This window comes from Scyliorhinus torazame, chromosome 1 (genome assembly GCF_047496885.1).
Source record: "Scyliorhinus torazame isolate Kashiwa2021f chromosome 1, sScyTor2.1, whole genome shotgun sequence".
NCBI lineage: Eukaryota > Metazoa > Chordata > Chondrichthyes > Carcharhiniformes > Scyliorhinidae > Scyliorhinus > Scyliorhinus torazame.
The window spans coordinates 387,147,774-387,168,984 of NC_092707.1; the positions used below are offsets into that span (position 1 = coordinate 387,147,774).

The 21,211-nt window shown below is 46.0% G+C and overlaps 1 protein-coding gene across 3 annotated transcripts in view; it reads left to right on the plus strand.

The window, feature by feature from the left end:
- Positions 1-653: 653 nt before the first annotated feature.
- ahctf1 (AT hook containing transcription factor 1) overlaps positions 654-21,211 on the plus strand; it is a 148,499-nt gene continuing 127,941 nt past the window's right edge. For 2 of the 3 annotated variants that reach the window (XM_072512848.1, XM_072512856.1), the window contains exon 1: positions 654-922. The gene's annotated coding sequence lies outside the window, so the exon portion shown is untranslated. Of the gene's footprint in view, positions 923-4,575; positions 4,724-21,211 lie in introns of those variants that run through there. The other variant, XM_072512853.1, reaches the window with a different exon arrangement.

Here is a 21,211-nt window from a genome sequence, read left to right on the forward strand (position 1 = left end):
ACAGCACCTCAAGCACAAATCTGGTGCTCTTGGTTAACAAGGGAATCAGGGATTATGAGGGAAAAGGCAGGAGACATGAAATGAAAATTGCTTGTCACAAGTAGGCTTCAAATGAAGTTACTGTGAAAAGCCCCTAGTCGCCACATTTCGCCTGTTTGGGGAGGCTGTTACAGGAATTGAACCGTGCTGCTGGCCTGCCTGGGTCTGCTTTCAAAGCCAGCAATTTAGCCCTGTGCTAAACAGCCCCTACCAGCCATGATTGAATGACGGAGCAGACTCCATAGACTCAATGTTTTAATTGTGCTCCTGGGAACGAATATACAAATATTGGGTAAACACTCATGAAACGTTCGATATTTAAAATGCCCAATTAAAAAAAAAACACATTGGCAAAGGCTTGCGGAGACGTTTCCTAGCCGCCGGACGAGGGAACTTACGCTCTCGCTACTTCTGATTGCCTGTGACCAGAAGACGGGTGGGTTGTCGCGCCCCGCCTGCCGGCCCGGGTTTTTATACCGGGGCGGAAGCCTAACGGCTGGTGTTTGAATGCGGGCTGGATTCGCGCTCCCGGCCGCGCGCCTCCCGCGAGAATCTGACGTCAGGCGAGAATTGGGGTGGGTTGGGTTTTGGGGGGGGGGTGGGGGGAGGGGAGTGCGCAGGCCCCAGCTGGGAAATGGCGCTGACGTTAAAGTAAAAGGAGCGGGAGAGTGATCGGAGTGTGTGTTTGTGTGTAGGGGCTGCTGCTGCCGCCGCGAGGGCTGGGGGAGGGAAAGAAAACAGAGCAAAGGAACGCAAGGCCCGCACTGAGCAGCGCGGGGGGGAGCGGGCTGCTTGGTGGTGGTGGAGGGGCCATCGCGTCCTGGATTTAATGACGGGATCAGCCCGGCGGCGGCGGCGGCGGTGCTGCTGCATCTGATCACAGGTAAGGCCCCCCCCCCCAAAAAAAAAAACCCAGCTTCGTGGAGTCCCCTCTCATCATCAAACCCGAACCCGTCAACCAGCCACTGAGGCCCCGCACTGGGTTATTATTACTGAGAGGCGGCTGTGGAGGGGAGTGGGTGAGTCACTGCTGTGTAGGCCCCGCCGCGCGCCGGGCTCCCCCCTCGTTCCCCACAGCATGTCCCTACACTTTGAATGGGATGGGATCAGGCTTTCTGCCGGGAGGAGCAAGACTGCCAAAGAGTCGTGCACGGTGGGATTTTTAATCCACCGGTGTAAAGGAGCTTTTGGCCTCCCTCCCCGTCCCTCTGCACTTGGTGAGCATGTGTCAGATGTTCTCCGTGCAGCGATCCTGCATTTATTAACATTCACAACGTCTGCAGAGTGGCAAAGTCCACAAGGGAGTTGAACCCACCCAATCCTTTTCTCGGTCTCGCTCTCTCTCCCCCCTCCCCCCGTCCTATTTATGTAGACAGTGCTGGGATTTGTAGTCTGGTGGATGAAATCTGCACGTTGTGCTGTTGAATAGGAAGAAGCCAGACCCACGTTATGCTGGGCACCAGTTGAACGGTATCGAAGGGATTTGACTGGATGCACATGGGACCAAAGCTCCTTGCGTAGAGCTAATCTGTACATTAAACTGGTCACATAATGTGAGCTGAAACAATGTAGAGAATTAATAACAGTGATAGTATTTTGCAAGAATGAGTTTTAGTTTGTAACTAAACGTTTTAGCAAAAGAACTTAACTTGAAAAGGGAGAGTACAGCTAATCTTGGGCATTGTGAAAATTTGCAGCAAGGTTTGAGGGCAGACAGAGATCTCATGTAAAATACATTGCATTGAAGTCACACAAGTTTTGTACTAATGAACTGGCAATTAATTAATGCCTTCTAATGCCTTGATTTTAATGTCTTTGTATTTTTGACCAATTAATTATTGATTACTGTGTTTGTAATATACAATTATGTCTGGCCATTTTGTGGACAACAAGGTCCCACAAGCAATAAATCAATGACTCTGCAGTTAGTGATGCCATGGAATTGCTTAAATTAATCTGAGCAAGCAAGTGTGCCTTGATTTAACATCTTTGTATTAAAGTTTGGATCATCTCGGAAAATGCAGCATCCTCCCAGTTCTACATTAGTCAAGACTGTGCTCATAGTTTTGATGCATTGTAATTGCTGTACGAATGCTGGTCATCATTGTGACATTTATTCTAAAACATATTTTGGAAAAAGAAACTTTATTTTGGCTTGGTTCCTGTCAGTTCTGACCAGTTATACTTCATACTGAAGCATTTTGGAATTGGAGTTTATTTTGTGTGTAATATGAAAGCAATTGTGTATTTTGCATTTCTGTATTGGCAGCACTGGTGATTTTGGACCTTGTTCATGACCGTTGAAATTCAATATCATGTAAGGGTGATGAGCAAAATAAGACGAAAAGGGAAATTTCTAAATGTTCGAAATCGGAAATGGAAATCCACAGCAGGTCATTTTGGTATCTAAACCAAAATAAACAGTTGTGTGTTTTTGATTTAAGACTATGTTAAACTCAAGAAAGTTGTGGTGAGGTAGATAGTGCCTTCCTTCTGAGCCAGACGCTCCAGGTTCGAGTCCCAGCCCAGGATTTGGTGCTAAGGAATGAACATTCATAACACGCCCAAACAGGTTGAGTATCAATCCGTAAATCCTTCCAACACATACCATTGGTAAGACTGGGGCAGATTCTTGGTCAGCCATGTGATAGAAAGAAATTGGAGCCTCTACCATCACTAGGGGCTGGTTTAGCACCGAGCTAAATAGCTGGCTTTTAAAGCAGGCCAGCAGCACGGTTCAATTCCTGTACCAGCCTCCCCGAACAGGTGCTGGAATGTGGCTTTTTACAGTAACTTCATTTGAAACCTACTTGTGACAGGAAGCGATTTTCATTTTTTTCATTCATTTCACTAACCATAGCTCTAGGCTGCAACATGCGTAAAGTGTATGTTGCCATAGACCTCCCCTGGGGCGGCACGGAGGCGCAGTGGTTAGCACTGCTGCCTACGACGCTGAGGACCCGGGTTTGACCCTGGCCCTGGGTCTATGTGGAGTTTGCACATTCTCCCCGTGTCTGTGTGGGTCTCACCCCCACAACCCAAAGATGTCAGGGTAGGTGGATTGGCCACGCTAAATTGCCCCTTAATTGGAAAAAAAATAATTGAGTACTCGTAAATTTTTTTTTTTTAATGTTGCCACAGACCCTCAATTCTTTGGGTGGGCAGTTGGCTAGACATCTGATGTAGATCAGGTTGGTCAATAGCTGTGGATTTGGGACCTGCCTATTTGCCCTACCTGTGGTGGAGGACATAGCTCTGCAGGTCGCACCTGCCTTTGTGCAGAGATCTTTAGAAGAAGAAGGAACTTCTGAAAAATCCCCAAATTTGCTTGACTGATACCACAGAGAAAATGCTGGAAAATCTCAGCCGGTCTGGCAGCATCTGTAGGGAGAAAAAAGAGCTAATGTTTGAGTCCAGATGACCCTTTGCTTGACTGATCCCTTGTTCTGGGATCATCTTCCAACTATAAGCTGTCGATACAAGAGTAGAGAAACTGTTCAGTTTGAAGCTTGATACCATGTTGGCTTAAGTGATTATCATGCAGTGGTTTGCTGAAGCAATCTATTCTACCACCCAATATATACTTCAATGATTTGTGGCATTACCTGTATTGAGAATATTTTCTTATGTTGGTGTTCGCATCAGAAGTGGAAAATGACACTAGCGAAGATCATTTTACCGTTTATAATTTTTTTGGGACTGACGCCTGATGAGGGTAGCTAAACTATAACTTTGGTGTACCAGCAGCCAAAGTAATGATATCAGGCAATGGACTGCAACTGTGAAACACAGGTTGTATCTTCTGAGGCTGTCTCTTTCTCGTAGGTTGGTTACTTTGTATCAACTTTTGACTTGCACTCTTAATTCAGTAGTTGCCTTCACTGCATGCAACTCAAAGCAAGTCTCTAGATTTTAAACAGACTTATTTGTTAGTACAGACTTAACCATAATGCTATGTACGTAGCCAGAGGTGGCCCTTAACACTGTTGTTGTAGCTTTGTACATACCTACTATTCTTGACCGTATCAGGCACATGGACATCGTGTCCAGCCCAGCGGAGCTGGCGTTGAACAATTCGCGCCTTGAAGTGGGGCAAGTTGGCTTGGGAGAAGGCGGCTTCCTCGTCGCTGGATTTGGAGAATTTTGTGAGGGTGCAGCTGGTGGTATTTATCCTGTGCTTTGAAGTGCCCTTTGTAGGTTGGCCAAATCTGCAAAACATATAGGATCATGGGGATAACTGCTGCCCGGTAAGCCATGACTTTAGTCTCGGGTTTGAGATCCTGATCCTCGCACACTCTCTGCCTCAGTTAACCAAAGGCTGAGCTGACACATCAGAGGCGATGATGAAATTCATTGTCTATGTCTGCCTTCATCATGAAAGATCAAACATACCCGCCCACTCGTGGGAGACCCTGACATGGCTTGTGACTGACCAAAATGGAGAAGGCTCATTCAAGAAAATATCAACACATAATAGAGAGGCTTCGTCAGGAACATGCAGAGGGGAAGTTGAGGCTTTGGAAGGAGTCTTAAAAGCCTCCAGAGCTAGCTATCCAACCCTTCAAGCACCACCTACCCTGCATGTGGCAGAACCTTCAAATTACATATCGGACTCATCAGCCATCACAGGACCCATCAACTATGAGTGAAAGCAAGTCATCCTTGATCCCAAGGAACTGCATAAGTAGGAGGTCTACTGTTAACTATTGCTTTAGACGTCGGTAGGATAGCTCCTTTTATTTTAGAATCCCTGATTTGCAGAAGGAGGTCATTTGGTCCATCAAGTCTGCACCGATCCTCTGAAAAAGACCCAGAACTAGGCCCATAACCCCACCTAACCTGCACATCTTTTGGGCACAAAGGGGCAATTTAGCATGGCCAATCCATGTGGGAGGCAACTAGAGTACCCAGAATGTGCAAACTCCACGCACACTCACCCAAGGTTGAAATTGTAGCCGAGTCCCTGCCTCTGTGAGGCAACAGTGCTAACCACTGTGCCGCCGCGCTGCCCCTTTGTCATGTCAAACTTAGTTTTTCTAAAGTTTCCATTAAACCACCGTAGTAAGTTCACTATTCTCCAGTTGTTCCTCTTCGCTAATTTAATTTATTGATGTGTCAAATGTGATTTTTTTTTTTTAAACAATTGAGAATTCATATTTTCTAATTATTAATTATTTTGATTTATAAGAAAAGTGTGAGGGGAAAAAAGTAATTTAAATCACTTCTGTCCTCCAGTGATGAGATAGATATAACTATATAACACACTGGATCAGGAGCAATTGTGAGCTGCAGTCTCTTATATTTGGCCGTTAGCAGTTTCTCATGCCTCAGCAGCAAAACAACACCCCAAAAGATTGCTACATTGGAGATATCTGCAAAACGAATAGGAACACAGTTTGAGGGATTACACAAATATGGTTATAATTCAGATTCTAGTACTTCTCCCAAGCATTTCCAGGAGTAAACCAAATAAACCTTTGTTTTTTTCTTTCTGCTTGGAGTACTGAACAATGTGTATCCTATTTAAATGTAATTGTGAGGAATATATGGATATCAGTGTAAAAATGGCATCTATTTAACAGGAGTATATACTAGCCTACAAGAGAGAACATGAGACATTACATGAAACTGAATGTATAATTAAATTTTCCAATTGGAACTTCCCATACTTCCCATACTTATTACGGGCAGCACGGGAGCGTTGTGGATAGCACATTTGCTTCACAGCTCCAGGGTCCCAGATTCGATTCCGGCTTGGGTAACTGTCTGTGCGGAGCCTGCACATCCTCCCCGTGTGTGCGTGGGTTTCCTCCGGGTGCTCCGGTTTCCTCCCACAGCCCAAAGATGTGCAGGTTAGGTGGATTGGCCGTGACAAATTGCCCTTAGTGTCCAAAATTGCCCTTAGTGTTGGGTGGGGTTACTGGGTTATGGGGATAGGGTGGAGGTGTTGACCTTGGGTAGGGTGCTCTTCCCAAGAGCCGGTGCAGACTCGATGGGCTGAATGGCCTCCTTCTGCACTGTAAATTCTATGATAAAATCTATGACAAATTCTGTGAAAGCATGACAATTCCTTTTCATAGAATTTACAATGCAGAAGGAGGCCATTCGGCCGATCGAGTCTGCACCGGTCCTTGGAAAGACTACTTAAGCCCACGCCTCCATCCTGTCCCGCAACCCCACCTAAACATTTTGGACACTAAGGGCAATTTTAACATGGCCAATCCACCTAACCTGCACATCTTTGGACTGTGGGAGGAAACCGGAGCACCCGGAGGAAACCCTCGCAGACACGTGGAGGAAGTGCACCCGAGGCTGGAATTGAACCCAGGACCCTGGAGCTGTGAGGCAGCAGTGCTAGCCCCCCAAAAAATGTTTGTATGCTGCCTGATGTGAGCAGGGACTGCCCATAGCAAAAACTGATGAATAATCTGTTTGTTACATAACAAATGTTGACATAGAATTATGAGAATAATTGTAAATATCATCCAGAAAAATAAAGGAAGGCATATGTTTGCTCTTTTTTTTTTTTAAAAAGCCTCTCTCTCTCTTTTCTCTCTGTTCTCTCTGTTCTTCTTTCTCCCCACCACCAAATCTTTGTGTATCCCAAGCAGTGACTTTACAGAGTTACCAAGATCTGTGTTGATTTTGTAGTGTTGATAGTATGTATATTCTGTTCACACTTTGATACATCGTAAAACTATTTCCATATGCTCAAACAAGCAACATGCTTTCACAATGCTTGGACGGTAACACAAATCTTCCCGGATGGTAATAAGTGGATAAAGGCTACGGCAAAATAATTAGATGAATCTTTGTTTTCCCGACTTCAAGTTCATGATTTTTTGATTTGATTTATTATTGTCACATGTATTAGTATACAGTGAAAAGTATTGTTTCTTGCATGCTATACAGACAACGCATACCATACATAGGGAAGGAAGGAGAGACTACAGAATGTAATGCTACAGTCATAACTAGGGTGTAGAGAAAAGATCAACTAATACGAGGTAGGTCCATTCAAAAATCTGATGGCCGCAAGGAAGAAGCTGTTCTTCAGTCGGTTGGTACGTGATCTCAAACTTTTGTATCTTTTTCCTAATGGAAGAAGGTGTAAGAGAGTATGTCCGAGGTGCATGGGGTCCTTAATTATGCTGGTTGCCTTTCCGAGGCAGCGGGAATTAGAGACAGAGTCGATGGATGGGAGGTTGGTTTGCGTGATGGACTGGGCTACATTCACAATCTTTTATAGTTTCCTGCGGTCTTGGACAGAGCAGGAACCATACCAAGCTGTGATACAACCAGAAAGAATGCTTTCAATGGTGCATCTGTAAATGTTGGTGAGAGTTGTAGCTGACATACCAAATTTGAAATGAAATGAAATGAAAATCGCTTATTGTCACAAGTAGGCTTCAAATGAAGTTACTGTGAAAAGCCCCGAGTCGCCACATTCCGGCGCCTGTTCGGGGAGGCTGGTACGGGAATTGAACCATGCTGCTGGCCTGCCTTGGTCTGCTTTCAAAGCCAGCGATTTAGCCCAGTGCTAAACCAGCCCCTTTGTCTTCTGAGAAAGTAGAGTCGTTGGTGGGCTTTTTTAATTATAGTGTCAGCATGGGGGACCAGGACAGGTTTGTTGGTAATCTGGACACCTAAAAACTTGAACCTCTCGACCCTTTCCACTTCATTCCCATTGATGTAGACAAGGGCATGTTTTCCTCTATGCTTCCCGAAGTCGATGATAATCTCCTTCGTTTTGTTGACATTGAGGGAGAGATTATTGTCACCGCACCAGTTCACCAGATTCTCTATATCATTCCTGTACTCTGTCTCATTGTTTGAAATCAGACCCACTACGGTGATGTCATCAGCAAATTTGAAAATCGAGTTGGAGGGGAATTTAGCCACACAGTCGTATGTGTATAGTAGGGGGTTGAGGACGCAGCCTTGTGGGGCACCGGTGTTGATGATGATCGTGGAGGAAGTGTTGTTGCCTATCCTTACTGATTGTGGTCTGTGGTTTAGGAAGTTCAGGATCCAGTCGCAGAGGGAGGAGCCGAGGCCAGGCCACGGAGTTTGGAGATGAGTATTGTAGGAATAATAGTGTTGAAGCCTGAGCTGTAGTCAATAAATAGGAGTCTGACATAGGTATCTTTGTTATCTATGTGTTCCAGTGTTGTGTGCAGGGCCAGGGAGATGGCGTCTGCTGTGAACCTGTTGCAGCGGTAGGCGAACTGTAGTGGATCAAGGCAATCCGGGAGCTGGAGTTGATTTGTGCCATGACTAACCTTTCGAAGCACTTCATAATGATGGATGTCAGAGCCACTGGACGATAGTCATTAAGGCACGCTGCTTGGCTTTTCTTTGGTACAGGGATGATGGTCGTCGTCTTGAAGCAGATAGGGACCTCAGATTGTTGTAAAGAGAGGTTGAAGATGTCTGCGAATACCCCCGCCAGCAGATCCGCGCAAGACCTGAGTGCTCATCCGGACTGCTGGCTTTCCGTGGGTTGACCTTCGAAAAGGCTGCTTTAAAAGAGCTCCAGGTTATTTTCACTGCTTAAATTAGTTTCCCTATGAATTTACCTGTAGTAAATTTTCACTGATGCACACGAGGTGAAGAAGGTATGCACTTTGCATGCTGTGTAAAGTGTCAGTCTTCCTGTCAATAATTGGAGAAATTGTAGCTATAGTTGTATACTGTTGGTTATGAACTGGACCAAGTGGTCTAATTCTGCTCCTATATCTTATGGTATCTTGTTGACTCACTTAAGTGCTAGTTCTGAGAAGTCCTGTGATCTAAAGCTCAAGTTTGTTGGAACCACAAGTCTAAGATGGAAAATGTTATTTCAAATACAACTGTTTTGATATACTTTACTGTATTTTGTATCTTAATGTTGCAAATCTTATTGTCATCAGTGGAGATGTACATCCCCCCCCCCCCCACCACCCAAGGTTTGGGTTTGAAGCAGTATGAAAATAGTTTTACGATGTATCTGAGTCAATGTACAGACCATCGAGACAGTGCAGAACTGCATAAATCTTGATAACTAAAGAACAAAATACTCACTTTAAAAAGAAATGATGTGGGTGGTAGAGGCCAGTATTTTTGTATCCTGGTTGAGGCAAATAGCATGGATAAGTACGAAGGAGGAAGGCTATTGCTGATGGGATCAGGTGATGTAGGCTGGGAGAAGGCTCATTGGGGCATTACCTTTGATAGTACAAATAAATAGTTGCTTATTGATATGAAATAGATTACATCGGGTTGCTTAGAAATTACAGGACAACGGCAACTTCCGGTTACGCGATGTAGGAGAAGCACACATGGTGACGATTATTTTTTTTTACAAGTTTCTAATGCACGAATATGCTGTTATTTTCCGCCGCAAAAATTCATTCAAACACTCGAGGAGCAAGGTTTTTAAAATATATCCAAGAATTTAAAACATACGGGCCAGAAAATATTAAATGATAAAAGATACCCCAGCCGAGACGGTTACAGCCAAGATGATGGCTGGCTCCTCCACGCTTCAAACAACCGGGGAGAATTTCTAGTCACTGAGCTTGACTGAGCGAATCTCTAGTCACTGAGTACGACAAATCCCGAAATTTAACTCTGGAGCTGAAAACTTAATTGGAAGAATCGCTGGGTCCTATTCAGGCCTCCCTTGACATTTCATTTAGCTGTCGACTCACATGCCAGCACTCTTACCAGCATTGAGGCGGTCCTTTCCAACCAAAATGACAGAATCAGTACAGTGGAGTCGAGACTGAATGTGGAGATTAAGGAGAGCGTGTTGTTGCGAGGCAAAGCCGCTGACCTGGAAAATCTCCCCCCACCCCGCCCGCGAGCCTTTGTAGTCTGGTTCCATCACTACAAAGATAAGGAGCTTGTTTTTCAGTGGGCAAAGGAGCACCGTGATGTTACTTATCCGGGCTAGTCCGTGAGGGTCTACCAACTCATGAGTGTAGACCTGACAGTGGTGTGTAGCATTCGAGATCTAGTCCATGCTGTACAAGAAAGGAATTCGCTTCAGCCTGATTCACTTTCTCCGACTCCGCATCACAGAATCATTCCTTCAACAGTGCATATTTTATTTGTGACGTGCTCACTAAGTTTTGTTTTTCTTTTTGGATACTATTTAGGCCATTTATTATGTTCAAAATTAAGGGCATGTTCGACTGTCTGTTTACACTAGAGCTCTTACTACCCAGTTAGACCAAGCAACTTTGCAATGGCGTATTAACCATAAGATGTCTCGTATATCACAGCTATGATTAAGGAGTGCACGATGGAGGATTCGAGCACTGAGGCAATATGGGTAGAGCTAAGAAATAGGAAGGGTGCACTAACATTGTTGGGACTTTACTACAGGCCTCCCAAAAGCGAGCGTGGAGTAGAGGTACAAATATGTAGACAGATTATAGAAAAATGTAGGAGCAATAGGGTGGTCGTGATGGGAGATTTTAACTTCCCCAACATTGAATGGGACTCGTGTAGTGTTGGAGGCATAGATGGAGCAGAATTTGTAAGGCACATCCAGGAGAGTTTTTTAGAGCAGTATGTAAATAGTCCAACTCTGGAAGGGGCCATACTGGACCTGGTATTGGGGAATGATCCCGGCCAGGTGGTTGAAGTTTCAGTCGGTGATTACTTTGGGAATAGCGATCACAATTCTGTAAGTTTTAGAATACTCATGGACAAAGACGAGAGTGGTCCTAAAGACAGAGTGCTAAATTGTGGAAAGGCCAAGTATAACAAAATTCGGCAGGAGCTAGGGAATGTGGATTGGGAGCAGCTCTTTAAGGGTAAATCCACATTTGAAATGTGGGAGTCTTTTAAGGAAAGGTTGATTGGAGTGCAGGACAGACATGTCCCTGTGAAAATGAGGGATAGAAATGGCAAGATTAGGGAACCATGGATGACGGGTGGAATTGTGAGACTAGCTAAAATGAAAAAGGAAGCATACATAAGATCTAGGCAACTTAAATCTGCTGAAGTTTTGGAGGAATATTGGGAAAGTAGGACAAATCTCAAAACGTGCAATAAGGAGGGCTAAAAGGGGTCATGAAATATCTTTGGCTAACAGGGTTAAGGAAAATCCCAAAGCCTTTTATTCGTATATAAGGAACAAGAGGGTAACTAGAGAAAGGATTGGCCCACTCAAAGACAGAGGGAATTTATGCGTGGAGTCAGAGGAAATGGGTGAGATTCTTAATGAGTACTTTGCATCGGTATTCACCAAGGAGAGGGACATGACAGATGATGAGGCTAAGGATGGATGTTTAAATACTCTAGGTCAAGTCGGCATAGTCAAGTCCAGATGGGATCTATCCCAGGTTACTGAGGGAAGCGAGGGATGAAATAGCTGGGGCCTTAACAGATACCTTTGCAGCATCCTTGAGCACGGGTGAGGTCCTGGAGGACTGGAGAATTGCTAATGTTGTTCCTTTGTTTAAGAAGGGTAGCAGGGATAATCCAGGGAATTATAGACCTGTGAGCTTGACGTCAGTGGTAGGCAAACTGTTGGAGAAGATACTGAGGGATAGGATCTATTCACATTTGGAAGAAAATAGACTTATCAGTGAGAGGCAGCAAGGTTCTGTGCAGGGAAGGTCATGTCTTACAAACCTAATAGAATTCTTTGAGGAAGTGACAACGTTAATTGATGAGGGAAGGGCTGTAGATGTCATATACATGGACTTCAGTAAGGCGTTTGATAAAGTTTCCCATGGCAGGTTGATGGAAAAAGTGAAGTCGTATGGGGTTCAGGGTGTACCAGCTAGATGGATAAAGAACTGGCTGGGCAACAGGAGACAGAGAGTAGTGGTGGAAGGGAGTGTCTCAAAATGGAGAAAGGTGACTAGTGGTGTTCCACAGGGATCCGTGCTCGGACCACTGTTGTTTGTGATATACATAAATGATCTGGGCGAAGGTATAGGTGGCCTGATTAGCAAGTTTGCAGATGATACTAAGATTGGTGGAGTTGCAGATAGCGAGGAGGACTGTCAGAGAATACAGCAAAATATAAATAGATTGGAGAGTTGGGCAGAGAAATGGCAGATGGAGTTCAATCCAGGCAAATGCGAGGTGATGCATTTTGGAAGATCTAATTCAAGAGCGGACTATACAGTAAATGGAAGAGTCCTGGGGAAAATTGATGTACAGAGAGATCTGGGAGTTCAGGTCCATTGTACCCTGAAGGTGGCAACGCAGGTCGATAGTGGTCAAGAAGGCATACAGCATGCTTGCCTTCATCGGACGGGGTATTGAGTGCAAGAATCGGCAGGTCATGTTACAGTTGTATAGGACTTTGGTTGGGCCACATTTGGAATACTGCGTGCAGTTCTGGTTGCACATTACCAGAAGGATGTGGATGCTTTAGAGAGGGTGCAGAGGAGGTTCACCAGGATGTTGCCTGGTATGGAGGGAGCTAGCTATGAAGAGAGGTTGAGTAGATTAGGATTGTTTTCATTGGAAAGATGGAGGTTGAGGGGGGACCTGATTGAGGTCTACAAAATTGCGAGGTATGGACAGGGTGGATAGCAACAAGCTTTTTCCAAGAGTGGGGGTGTCAATTACAAGGGGTCACGATTTCAAGGTGAGAGGGGGAAAGTTTAAGGGAGATGTGCGTGGAAAGTTTTTTTACGCAGAGGATGGTTGTGTGCCTGGAACGCTTTGCCAACGGAGGTGGTAGAGGCGGGCACAATAGCATAATTTAAGATGCATCTAGACAGATACATGAACGGGCGGGGAACAGAGGGAAGTAGATCCTTGGAAAATAGGTGACAGGTTTAGATAAAGGATCTGGATCGGCGCAGGCTGGGAGGGCCGAAGGGCCTGTTCCTGTGCTGAAATTTCTTTGTTCTTTATCGGGGGGTATGCCCCATTAAGAAGGTTGGTTAATCAACGGGTGTCATATAAGATGAAATATCTGCTACTCGTCTTGTTTATAATGGCGAGTTTAGGATTTGATTCATGGTTTATTTAGTTAGTGAAAGGTTTATTTCACTGGTTTTTTGTTCGAGTGATTTGGGAGTGTGATGATTGTTCTGGGGATGGAGTGGGGTGAAAGGGATTTACTGAGTTGACAGTAATCAAAGACCTTTTTGTATTTGGCTATTTTCATAATGTAATGGATCCTCTTGGCATTGCTTTCTTTTCCATTCAATGTGCTGACCCTTTTATAAAATCTGCCTATACATATGACCAGCTCAGGTGGTCAGAGTGGTATGGAGCTCTCGATCAGACTAGCCACATGGAATGTTAGGGGGTTAAATGGGCCAGTAAAACGTTCCAAAGTATTTTCACATCTCCAGATTCTTAACACTGTTCATACCCTCAAGAAACACATCTTTGTAACACGCCAGATTGCGTGAAGTATGGATTGACCAGGTGTTTCACTCCCGCATTGATGGCAAAGTTGGAGGGATGGCAATTTTGACTAACAAAGCAATACAACCTCCACTTTAAACCCTGGTGGATGTTATGCAATAGTTAATAGCACCGTTTTAGTGAGCATCTATTTAAAAAAAATAAAAATTTACAGTACCCAATTCAATTTTTCCAATTAAGGGGCAATTTAGCGTTGCCAATTCACCTATCCTGTCCATCTTTGGGGTGTGGGGGCGAAACCCACGCAAACACGGGGAGAATGTGCAAATTCCGCACGGACAGTGACCCAGAGCTGGTATCGAACCTGGGACCTCGGGGCCGTGAGGCAGCAGTGCTAACCACTGCACCACCGTGCTGCCCTCTGGTGAGCATCTATGCCCCTAACTGGGACGATACTAAATTTATCACACGCTTCTATCTTCCCTTTCTAATCTCGACACGCACCTTCTTATTTTCAGAGGGGATCTAAACTGTGCAAAACTGGATTGCTCCAGTCCAATTCACCCTCTCTGGCGTTTCCAAGGCTCTTTCCACCTTTATGACTCAAATGGGTTGTATGGACTCTTGGCATTTCCTCCACCCAGTCACAAGGGACATTTCCTACTTCTCCCTTGTCCACCATGCTTACTCATGCATCAACTATTTTCTTTCTGACAGAGCTCTTCTCCCCACAGTTTTAAAAAAAAATAATTTTTATTAAGGTTTTCATAAAATATCAACAACAAAATAAAAAAGGAACCCAACAGGGTTAAGTACAAAACACAGTCTAGAAAAGCAACCCTCCTTACACCCCCCCTGTACATAAATAATAAATTAACATTAACACCCCGACTTAACACAACAGGTATATACACCCCCTCAGACCCTCCAGTGTAAATAACAAAAATAAAATTAAACCCCCCCCCCCCCGAGTTGCTGCTGCCATTGACCAATGTCTACTGTTCTGCCAGGCAGTCTAAGAACGGTTGCCACCGCCTAAAGAACCCTGTACCGACCCTCTCAAGGCGAATTTCGCCCCCTCCAACTTAATAAACCCCGCCATATCGTTGATCCAGGATTCCACGCTTGGGGGCCTCACATCCTTCCACTGAAGGAGAATCCTTCGCCGGGCTACCAGGGACGCAAAGGCCAGAATACTGGCCTCTTTCGCCTTCTGCACTCCCAGCTCTGCGACCCCAAATATTGCGAGCCCCCAGCCCTGTTTGACCCTGGATCCTACCACCCTCGATACCGTCCTCGCTACGCCCTTCCAAAATTCCTCCAGCGCTGGGCATGCCCTGAACATATGGGTGTGGTTTGCTGGGCTCCCTGAGCACCTAACACACCTGTCCTCACCCCCAAAAAAAGCGGCTCATCCTTGTCCCGGTCATGTGTGCCCTGTGCAGCACCTTAAACTGTATGAGGCTGAGCCTCGCGCACGAAGAGGAAGAGTTCGCCCTCCCTAGGGCATCTGCCCACGTCCCCTCCTCAATCTCCTCTCCCAACTCCTCCCACTTATCTTTCACCTCCACCACCGAGGCATCCTCCTCCTCCTCCTGCATCACCTGGTAAGTTTCCGAGATCTTCCCCACTTCCACCCACCCCCCCCCCCCGAGAGCACCCTGTCCTGTACTGTGTGTGGCAGCAGCCGCGGGAATTCCACCACCTGTCGCCTGGCAAACGCCCTTACCTGTAAGTAACTGAAAGTGTTCCCCGGGGGGAGCCCGTACTTCTCCTCCAGCTCACCCAGGCTCACGACCTTCCCGTCCACAAACAGGTCCCCAAACCTTCGTATCCCTGCCCTGTGCCACCCCAAAAACCCTCCATCTGTTCTCCCTGGGACGAACCGGTGGTTCCCCCGTATTGGGGTCCACACCGAGGCCCCAACTTCCCCCCTGCAACGCCTCCACTGCCCCCAGACTCGTACCCACACAAGACGCCGTCTCCAGCCTCTTCCATGCAGCCCCCTCCATCACCCACTTGCGCACCATCGTCGCATTGGCAGCCCAGTAGTACCCACAGAGGTTGGGCAGCGCCAGGCCCCCCCTCCCATCTCTACTCCGCTCCAGGAACACCCTTCTCACCCTCGGAGTCCCTCGCACCCACACAAACCTCATTATACTCCTGTTAACCCGCCTAAAGAAGGCCTTCGGGATAAACACGGGGAGGCACTGGAACAGGAACAAAAACCTCGGGAGCACCGTCATTTTGAATGACTGCACCCTACCCGCCAAGGACAGCGACAACGCGTCCCACCTCTAGAACTCCTCCTCCATTTGCTCCACCAGCCTTGTGAAATTAAGCCTATGCAGGGCCCCCCAGCTCTTGGCCACCTGGACCCCCAAATACCTGAAGCTCCTCTCCGCCCTTTTTCGTGGGAGCTCGCCAATCCCCCTCTCCTGGTCCCCTGGGTGAACCACGAACAGCTCGCTCTTCCCCATGTTGAGCTTGTACCCCGAAAAATCCCCGAATTCCCTAAGAATCCTCATTACCTCCGGCATTCCCCCCACCAGGTCCGCCACATATAGTAGCAAGTCGTCCGCATAGAGCGACACCCTATGCTCCTCCCCACCCCGCACCAACCTCCTCCAGTTCCTCTACTCCCTCAGTGCCATAGCCAGGGGTTTAATCGCCAGTGTGAAGAACAGGGGGGACAGGCGACACCCCTGACTCGTCCCTCGGTGCAACCGAAAGTACTCGGACCTCCTCCTGTTTGTGGCCACACTTGCCATCGGGACCTCATACAACAGCCTAACCCACCTGACAAACCCCTCCCCAAACCTCTTCAGCGCCTCCCACAGGTACCCCCACTCTACCCTATCGAAGGCTTTCTCAACGTCCATCACCACCACTATCTCCGCCTCCCCCTCCCTCACCGGCATCATGATAACGTTCAAAGGCCTCCGCACATTCGCGTTCAACTTCCTCTCCTTCACGAACCCGTCTGGTCTTCGTGGATGATCTGCGGCACACAATCCTCAATCCTCATGGCTAAGACCTTCGCCAGCACCTTGGCATCTACATTTAGCAACAAAATCGGCCTTTAAGACCCACACTGCAGGGGATCCATGTCCTGCTTCAGGATCAAGGAGATCAGTGCCCGGGACATCGCCAGGGGCAAAGCCCCCCCCCCCCCCCCCCTTGCCTCATTGAAGGTCCTAACTAGCATCGGGCCCATTTATTATAGAATTCGACCGGGAAACCATCCGGCCCCGGTGCCTTCCCCGCCTGCATGCTTCCAATCCCTTTGGTCAGCTCCTCCAGCCCAATCGGGGCCCCCAATCCCGCCACCAGCCCCTCCTTTCTCCCCACAGTTAAGACTGCTGAGTATTCTGTCATCGTCCTAGCAGACCACGCCCCCCACTCTCTCGACTTGGCTCTTCTGTCCAAAGTTAATGGTCGACCTCCGTAGAGATGTGACACAATTCTACTATCTGACAAAGATTTTTGTAAATCTGTATCCCCAGTATTATGGGAGACCCTCTAGGCAGTTCTCCAGGGGAAAGTAATTTCTTACAATGCACATATTATCAAACCAAGAAAATTAAAACAATAATTGGTGGATTCAATTTTAGAAATACCGTCAATATTCCTTTACCCCCACCCCTAAGTTGTGTGCAGATGGCCTAATACTCCAGGCTCAATTTGGTTTACTTCCCAAAAATAAAGTTGTGCACCTGTAACAACGTTTTATGAATACAAGGACAAAGCTGGCCGCCTACTAGCCCACTGGCATGGGCGGCATTCTGCTTCTCGATTTATCTCCCAGATCTATACCTCCTCCCATAATCTTACTACTGACCCTTTTGATATTAATTTGATCTTCACCTCCTTTTATCGTAACCTCTAAGTCTGATCTCCTGTCCGATTGCATTGGCTGACTTCCGAAATAATTTGGACATCCCACCTGTAGATGTGGACAGGAGCAGAGGCTTAGATCAGTGTTTTTCAAACTTTTTTCCCGGGGACCCATTTTTACCAACTGGCCAACCTTTGCGACCTACGCAGGACGACCTTCATGTCCCACCATTTTCACTTGCCTCTAATGCAAGAGGTGAGCATGCTTGGTCCTCATTTACTTGTTTGTAGCTGACAAAATGGAGGATTCACAATCACGGCCGAAATACATGACGTCAGTGTTCGGTGCGCTTGACCTGCTCTCTGCCTCGCTTCAGGCAGGAAGATTGCAATGAATTTTATTTTAAATCGTCTCCTGACATCAGCGCGTGCTTCTGCGCATGCGCACCGATGAGCGGGCACGCATGCACAGTGCGGCAGTATTTTTTTATATGGTCGTGGCCACCACTTTCAAAGCCGCTCGCAGCTGGCATTGTTAAAAGCCAGCTGTTGCGTGCGATCGGGAAGGCGCGATCCGCCCCCCCGACACCCGCGCTCGACCCACCCGTGGGTCACGACCCCACTTTGAAAATGCCAGGCTTAGATGACCCTTTGCACCTGGATCAGATAACAAACTGCATAAGTTGATGCTGCATTAAGTTGATGCAAAGTGGTAAGGCCCCAGGCTCTGACTGCTTCCCTATTGATTATTTATAAAAGGTTCTCCACTCAACTTGCGCCTTTATTGCTAGATATGTTTAACCACTCATCTCATGGTTCTCTGTCCCCTACATTGACTCAAGCTTCCATATTCAGCCCCATGAGCCTGTCCTGCCATTCAATGAGATCATGACTGATGTGTGACCTAACTCTATATTTACCTGCCTTTGATCCATATGTCTTATCCATCTCAGATTTAAAATTAACAACTGATCTAGCTTCAACTGCTGTTTGTGGGAGAGAGTTCCAAACCTCTCCCACCCTTTGAGTGAAGAAGTTCTTCCTAACATCTCTCCTGAATGGCCTGGCCCTAATTTGTAGACTATGCTCCCTAGTTTTAGAATTTCCAACCAGTGGAAATATCTTGAATACTTCAATCAGATCACCCCATAACTTTCTAAATTCTAGTGAAAACAGGTCTAACTTGAGTAATCATCTTGTAACTCGACCCCTGTAACCCAGGACCAAGATATCTTTTCTAAGGTATGGTGCACAGAAATGCGCACAATACTATGTGGGGCCTAACCAGGGTTTTATAACTGCAGCTATATTCCAATCCTCTAGATATAAAGGCCAACATTCCATTAGCCTTTTTGATTATTTTCTATACTTGTTTCTAGCATTTTAAGTACCTATGCATCCGAGCCCCCAAATCTCTTTGGACACCCACTGTACCTAACCTCCTTCCATTTGAAAGTACTCTGCTCTATCCATTTTTGGTCCAAAATGGGTAATCTCTCACTTGCTTAAATTAAATTCCATCTGCCAGAATTTTGCCCATTCACCGAGTCTGTCAATATCTCCTTGCAATTTTATCATATCATCTAGGCTGTCCTACAATGCCACCTAACTTTTTATCATCTACAAATTTGGATATATGACTTTCTGTGCCATCATCCATGTCATTAATGAATAGTATGGATAATTGAGGCCCCTGTGGCACACCATTAGTCACCTCCTGAGTAATTACCTATTGTCCCCACTCTTGTCGCCTGCCACTCAACTAATTTCCGAAACATGCAAATTTGCCCTCAACTCTGTGAGCTTCCACCTTAGTTAACAGTCTCTTGCGTGGGACTTTATCAAATGCCTTCTGGAAGTCCATATAAATGGCATCCATAGACATTCCCCTGACCACTACCTTAGTCACCTCAAAAAATTCAATTAGTCAGGCATGACCTTCCCTTCACAAATTCATGCTGGCTCTCCTTGATAAACCAAACTTTTTCAAGGTGTTAAGTTACCCCATCCCTGATTATAGACTCCAGCAATTTCCCCACCACAGACATTCGGCTAGTCTGTAATTCCCTGGTCTCCCCCTTCCACCCTTAAAAAGTGGAGTGACATGTGAAATTTTTCAATCCAGGGGAGCTACCCCTGAATCTTGGGAACTCTGGAAGATTATAATAGAAAATCTACAATGTGCTCCCCTACTTCCTTTTAACACCCTTTGATGGAAACCTGGAGGTTCTGGGGATTTCCTTATACTCAAAAAAGACCGGGACCCTGAAGACTGTTGCTCGTATTGGCCTATATGACTTTTAAGTGCAGATGTAAAGCTGTTAGCTAAGGTCCTAGCCTGCCTCTTGGAGCCATGTCTCTCCGATATAATATCTGATGACCAAACTGACTTTGTAAAGGGATGCCAATTATCCTCAAATATACGTCACCTTCTTGATATACTTTTCCCAACTGTCTTGACCATCTCTGGCGTTGTCTCTGGATGTGGAGAAGGCTTTCGACTGGGAGGAGTGGGATTATCTGTTTGCAATTTTGGGTAAATTTAGGTTCGGTCCAAAATGTACTTCATGGATTTGCCTTCTTTATACCTCCCTCCTACTGCGAGTATACACACTAACTCTTCATGTAGTACTTCCCCTTATCCAGGGGAACCCTTCAAGGGTGTCCTCTATCTCCACTGCTCGTTCCCTTGACCATAGGATCCCTGTCAATAGCCTTAAAGTTGTCCACACTGCTAAAGGGCATCTTTCGAGCTGCTGTGGCGCACCGTATGTCCTTTTATGCCGATAACCATTATTATATATCACTAACCCTGTTGCCTGTGTTGATGACATAATGAATATTTTCAGCGCCTTTGGCTTATTCTCTGGCTATAAATTGAATGTCAACTAAGTGAGTGCTCCCCAATAAACTCCAGTGCCAAACAAATCCTCCCAAAAGATTTTACCGTTTTGTATATCTGGTGCTGGTTTTTGCTATTTAGGTGTGAACATCACTCTCTCGTGCGACATTTCATGGAACAAATCTTGCGCATCTGTTCACCAAAATTAAAGCGGATTTACAGCGTGGGGATAGTTTGTCTCCCTTAGCTGGCAGAATCCAATCAATAAAAATTAACATTCTGCCCAGATTCTTGCTTTTCCAATGTGTCCCTATTTTTCTACCAAAATAACTGGGTTAACAAGCTGATACCAACATTTATCTGGGCAACCAGGACTCCTGGAGACTGTAGAGCGATATCTCAAAGAGGGAGATGGGTTGGTGGACTAGCTCTTCCTAATCTACTGTACTATTATTGGGCGGCCACTATTCAAAAGGTTTAGCTTGGTGTCATGATCCAAGTTTAAACTGGTGTCTTGTGGAAGCGCACTCTTGCTGCTCCTCTCTTCCTGCCTTAATTTGTGCCACACTGCCCTTTTTCCCTCTAAATACACGGCAAACCCTGTTGTAATTTCTACTTTAAAAGTATGGAAACAATTTTGTCAGCATTTTGAACTTTCCACTCCTTTGCTGTTACGTCCTATTTGTAATAACCACCTATTCTTGCCTTCCATGCTTGACTCGGTGTTTGCCTTGTGGAGGGAGAAGGGATTCAAACGTATTACTGACCTGTTTGTGGATGGGAACTTTGCCAGCTTTAGCGAGCGTGCAACCAAATTTAATCTACCTGAGTCTTTATCGCTATTTCAAGCCCATGGCTTTGTTTGTTCGCACTGTCCATCCTTTCCTCAACTATCTCCAAGTACATTGTTGGAAGAGATTTTGTCATTGCCTCAAACTAGCAGTGGTTCGATTTCAAGGTTATGCGATCGCATGATATCCTCTTGACCCTTCTCCACAAGGTAAGAAATTATTGGGAAGTGGAGCCTGGCCTTGACCTTATGGACGACTGGTGGGAGGAGGCCCTTTTTAGGGTCAACTCCACATCCTCCTGTGCTTGGTTAAGCTTACATCAATTTAAAGTTCTGCACTGAATTCACTTTACCAAGGCTAGAATTAGTAA